The sequence below is a fragment of the Palaemon carinicauda genome, chromosome 2, assembly GCF_036898095.1.
Source record: "Palaemon carinicauda isolate YSFRI2023 chromosome 2, ASM3689809v2, whole genome shotgun sequence".
Classification (NCBI taxonomy): Eukaryota; Metazoa; Arthropoda; class Malacostraca; order Decapoda; family Palaemonidae; genus Palaemon; species Palaemon carinicauda.
In genome coordinates this window covers 48794912-48801299 of record NC_090726.1, presented here as the reverse complement: position 1 = coordinate 48801299, position 6388 = coordinate 48794912, and the positions used below count along the sequence as shown (strand labels likewise).

The window sequence follows — 6388 nt, the reverse complement described above, 5'->3', positions numbered from 1 at the left end:
AAATCGCTGCGTTTATCTCTGGCTTCCGCCTCGTTAATATTCGTCAATAGTATTTATTTATATTTTGGTTTAATCAATCATTAGAATTTTCATATATTCATAAACTAGAGTGTTTAATATATGTATTTAGCTTTGATTTAGAGGAATATATGATAGATAAAAAGGGCTGTCCTAAGTCGCCAAGCATAGAAAACGGACGATTTCTAATTACCTATCAAAAAGCGAGTCGGTCAAGGGTTGCCAGTTTGGCCTTTTTTCCGGCCAAAAAAAACTCAAATTTGACCTTTTGTATTTAAAATAGGTTGGCCTTTAGTAATATGAAAAAAGTTGAGTCTTAATACTATATTTTTGACCTTTTTCTATTAATGGGTTGGCCTTTTAAAGCTGCTCTTGATTAAAAATTGACCTTTTCTCATTTAGAAAACCTGGCAACCCTGAGTCGGTCCTCCGCGGTAAACTCCTTTGATGTAGGCGATAGCGACTCGAACCTGATTGTCAGTCCTTGTAACTTTTTATTTTATCTCTTCTTTTGATTGCGTCGGTTCGGAGGATGATTTTAAATCGCTTTGAATATCCACTGCTTGGAAATAGGGGGTTGTCGCACTGTAATTGTTCAGTGCCACTTTCCTCTTGGTAAGGGTAGAAGAGACTCTTTAGCTATGGTAAGCAGCTCTTCTAGGAGAAGGACACTCCAAAATCAAACCACTGTTCTCTAGTCTTGGGTAGTGCCATAGCCGCTGTACCATGGTCTTCCTCTTGGTAAGGGTAGAAGAGACTCTTTAGCTATGGTAAGCAGCTCTTCTAGGAGAAGGACACTCCAAAATCAAACCACTGTTCTCTAGTCTTGGGTAGTGCCACAGCCTCTGTACCATGGCCTTTCACTGTCTTGGGTTAGAGTTCTCTTGCTTGAGGGTACACTCGAGCACACTCTCCTATCATATTTCTCCTCCTCCTGTTTTGTTAAAGTTTTTATAGTTTATATAGGAGATATTTATTGTTGTTACTCTTCTTAGAATATTTTATTTTCCTTTTTTCCTTTCCTCACTGAGCTATTTTCCCTGTTGGAGCCCCTGGGCTTATAGCATTCTGCTTTTCCAACTAGGGTTGTAGCTTAGTAAGTAATAATAATAATGATAATAATACGCGAAAATAAATACCCGCCAAATGTATCCCTGGCTTGCAGCGGATGCAGTGTTGCCAGGTATGGGAATTTATTCCTAGATTTGGGGATTTTGGTTGTAGGATGGGGATATTCTGTACAAATATCTATGAAGAAACGAAGACGAGTAAACCTTTATATTGTTGTAATTAGTTTGCTTCCACTTATATGAAGTATATTGAGTAATTTCTATTATTCGTAAAGCCTACCTGATCAAGACAGAAGAGAATATATTTGTGGAAATGGGGATTTTTTAGGTTGTTTTGGGGATTTTAAGGTTGTTTTGGGGATTTTTATACTAACCCATGTGGCAACACTGAGCGGATGAAACAATAGTCCATATATTAGCGCGGGATCGCTGGCTTGCCATCTGTAGGTACAAACCCTCTTCTCTTTATAACCTCCAGATAAATTTGCTTGTATTAACATTCATCAAAACACATAGTAATTTCCTGTATGTAATTTCCAACGTCTGGTGTGTTGGGGGCAACTTGGGAAGACGCTCTGGACGGGGAAATCTCCCGCTAGAGTTCTCCATCAGGGTTGCCAGGTATTGCAAATGAGAAAAGGTCAATTTCTAATCAACAGAGGCTTTAAAAGGTCAACCCATTAATAAAAAAAAGGTCAAAAATATAGTATTTAAGGGCCGGCTTTTTTCATATTACTAAAGGCCAACCTATTTAAATACAAAAGGTCAAATTTGAGTTTTTTTTGGCCGGAAAAAAATGCCAACCTGGCAACCCTGTTCTCCATATCAAGAAAATCCCCACACTAATTTTGAAAAATCTCTAGTTTTTTATTTAAATACTTTGATATAAATCCTTCAGATTAATCTAGGTAGAACCAAAACTATTGATTTATTACCTAAGTAATTCTAGGAAATAGTAAAATAATAGATAAACTCCCTAAGTAATTCTAGGAAATAGTAAAATATTAAACAAACTCCCCAGATATGTTAATATACCAAGCCAATCAATCTAGGGGAAAACCTCAGAAGTATTATCACTAGGATATGCTGGGATGTGGCAGAGATGCCAATTAGGTTTTAAATACTTTAATTTAAATCCCTCGGATTAATCTATGTAGAACCAAAACTATTGATTTATTACCCGTGTATTTCTAGGAAATAGTAAAATAATAAACAAACTCCCCAGATATGTTAATATACCAAGCCAATCAATCTAGGGGAAAACCTCAGAAGTATTATCACTAGGATATGCTGGGGTTGTGGTAGAGATGCCAATTAGGTTTTAAATACTTTAATTTAAATCCTTCAGATTAATCTAAGTAGAACCAAAACTATTGATATATTACCTAAGTAATTCTAGGAAATAGTAAAATAATAAACAAACTCCCCAGATATGTTCATATACCAAGCCAATCAATCTAGGGGAAAACCTCAGAAGTATTATCACTAGGATATGCTGGGGTTGTGGTAGAGATGCCAATTAGGTTTTAAATACTTTAATTTAAATCCCTCGGATTAATCTAGGTAGAACCAAAACTATTGATTTATTACCTAAGTAATTCTAGGAAATAGTAAAATAATAAACAAACTCCCTAGATATGTTCATATACCAAGCCAATCAATCTAGGGGAAAACCTCAGAAGTATTATCACTAGGATATGCTGGGGTTGTGGTAGAGATGCCAATTAGGTTTTAAATACTTTAATTTAAATCCCTCGGATTAATTTAGGTAGAACCAAAAATATTGATTTATTACCTAAGTAATTCTAGGAAATAGTAAAATAATAAACAAACTCTCCAGATATGTTCATATACCAAGCCAATCAATCTAGGGGAAAACTCCAAAAGTAAGGTCCCTAGGATAATGCTGGGATGTAGTAGAGATGCCAATTAGGATATTTTATGAGCTGGCTGTTTTTAGTAGGTAATAATTCAGTGTCATGATTAGGGAGTTTCTCGACAGTTTTTTTCTTTTTTTTTATTCCTATCCAATTGAACATGTGGTTGTTTTAACTAAACATTTTAACATGAAGTATGGTCAAGAAGTTTATTTAAATATTTATGGTATATATTTTTTACACAAAGATTTGTTGTTCATTGTACGGAGTTAGGGAAGTTTAACACCTGACATGGGGAAATTGCTTTATTATTATTATTATTATTATTATTATTATTATTATTATTATTATTATTATTATTATTAAAGCATGATGGGGAAAATTAGTGTTTGCGTGTGTGTGTGTGTTTGTTTGTGAACAGCTTCCTGGCCACAATTTTGATCGTAGACTAATGAAACTTGTTTTTATTAGTGTTGTTGTTGTTGCTGTTTTTATGATATTTTTTAAAGCATTATAGGCAAAATTACTTTTAGATTATTACCTCCGCCAACGAAGTTGGAAGGAGGTTATGTTTTTGCCCCTGGTTGTGTGTGTATGTGTGTTTGTGAACAGCTTCCTGGCCACACTTCTAATCGTAGAGTAATGAAACTTACAGGGATTAACTGTTATATAAATAGCTGGACATTATTAAATTTTGGAAGGTCAAAGGTCAAGGTCACGGTCAAGCAAAATGTCCAATTCACGTAATCAGCCATAAGTTTGGACATCGTTGTCACAGAGACTTCAAACTTGGTTCGTATTTGATTGTGAAAATCCACACCAATTAATACATGTTATTGTCAAAGGTCAAGGTCGAGAAATAAGTTGCCACGGCGGAGGTCTGCACTCTGAGTGCCCGTCTAGTCATTAACTAGGCTTCACAGGGCACTAGAAGAGTTGGAAGACCCAGGCCTACATGGATATGGACCATGAAGCCTGAAGTAGATGATGATATAACTTAAAAAAAGGTGCTATTGAACATCAAAGGAATGTTTTTGTTAAAGTTTAGGTTCTCACCTTCTCCAACGAAGTTGGAAGGAGGTTATGTTTTACCCCTTTTTGTGTTTGTTTGTGAACAGCTTCCTGGCCACAATTTTAATCTTAGAGTAATGAAACTTGCAGTGATTAACTGTTATGCAAAAAGCTGGAAATGATTAAATTTTAGAAGTCAAAGGTCAAGATCATGGTCAAGAAAAAGGTCTAGAAATAAGCTGCTGTGGCGGAGGTCTGCTCTCTAATAATTGCCCCTCAAGATTTCAACTGTAATTTAAACGTGTCTTATGAAATTCATTTCCTTTCCAAAGATGATAAGTTTCCCGTTTTCAAGTCTCGTTTTATAATATATATATATATATATATATATATATATATATATATATATGTATATATATACATATACATACATATATGTGTATATATATATATATATATATATATATATATATATGTATATATGTATATATATATGTGTGTATCTATTTATATATATATATGTATATATATACATATATATATATATATATATATATATATATATATATATATATATATATATATATATATCTTACTTATAACTGTAATCGAACAGTTTAACATGTTTTTTTAAATAAGGCCCGTAAAAGAAACACAGGAAATAACTATATTTCGGCCAATAAACATTGGCCCTCTTCAGGATGTAAAGTAAAATGTATATATATATATATATATATATATATATATATATATATATATATATGTATGTATAACTGATCTATTTCAATGTTACTGATTTTTATTTTTATATATTTTTATTCATTTCTTGAAAAGATTTATCTGCTATTTCCTTATATCCGTTCTTTACTGGGCTACTTTTCCTGTTGTAGTCCTTGGGCTTGTAGCATTCTGGTTTTGTAACGAGGGTTGTAGCTTTGCTAAGAGTAATAATAATGATAATAACAATAATGATAATAATAATAATACTAGCTAAGCTACAACCCTGGTTGGTAAATCAGGATGCTATAACCCTAAGGGCTCCAACAGGGAAAAATAGCCGTGTGAGGAAAGGAAACCAAGAAATAAATAAACTGCAAGATAAGTCCTAACAATCAAAATAAAACATTTAAAAATAATTAACACTACATTAGATTTGTTGAAATAAAATTCTTAAAGATTGTATGTAAATATAGTTCATTCAATCAATCTCAAACTTAATAACGCATATTCTCATAAAATATACATTATATAAAATAAAAGACTCAGTTTTAGGGAAATCTGGGATTGTTTGGAAAGTTTCGTGTGGTCGTCTAACAGTGGTGGAAAGTCTACGGAATGAAAGACGACGCTTTCGTCTCTCTCTCTCTCTCTCTCTCTCTCTCTCTCTCTCTCTCTCTCTCTCTCTCTCTCTCTCTCTCTCTCTCTCTCTCTCTCTCTCATATACGCTAATATATATATGTATAATGTGTGGATAAAATAATTACAGTTAACATGAAATTGAAAGTATAAAATTGAGTCTTGATTAGTTTCGTGATACTTTTTCAGAGGAGTATCACGAAACTAGTCAGGACTTAATTTTATACTTTCAATTTCATTTTCTCTGTAATTATTTTGCCTCTGAGCATCACGTTTCCCTGTGATTTTTATGCATATATATATATATATATATATATATATATATATATATATATATATATATATATATATATATATATATATAGATAGATAGATAGATAGATAGATATAGATAAATAGATATATATATATATATATATATATATATATATATATATATATATATATATATATGTATATATATATATATATATATATATATATATACATATATATATATATATATATATATATATATATATATATATATATATATATATATATATATATATACATACATATATATATATATATATATATATATATAAATATATATATATATATACATACATATATATATATATATATATATATATATATATATATATATATATATATATATATATATATATATATATATAATACCGGGAGAGTGGCTTTAGGAAAAACACGAAAGTCCCTGTCACATCCTTACTTTAACTGTTATCATGAACCTAAAAATTCTACATTTATTGATTTATATACTTAGGTCTATAATGACCCCAGACATTCTGTATATTCAATTATCTGAATATCAATTTCTATAATATACCTAGACATTCTAAGCCTGTTGATTCAGATATTCAGTTATATAGTGAACATAGAAAATCTGTACTGTTTTGTTTAATTGGGTCTATAATGAACATAGGCATGCTATGCCTGTTGGTTTCTTCCATACATTGTTGTTGTTGTTATTATTATTATTATTATTATTATTATTATTATTATTATTATTATTATTAAGAGCTAATCTACAGC

At 31.2% G+C, this 6388-nt stretch overlaps 1 protein-coding gene across 1 annotated transcript in view; it reads left to right on the top strand.

Moving 5' to 3' along the window:
- LOC137624743 (uncharacterized) overlaps nt 1-6388 on the top strand; it is a 412156-nt gene that overhangs the window by 404954 nt on the left and 814 nt on the right. The window lies entirely within an intron of this gene.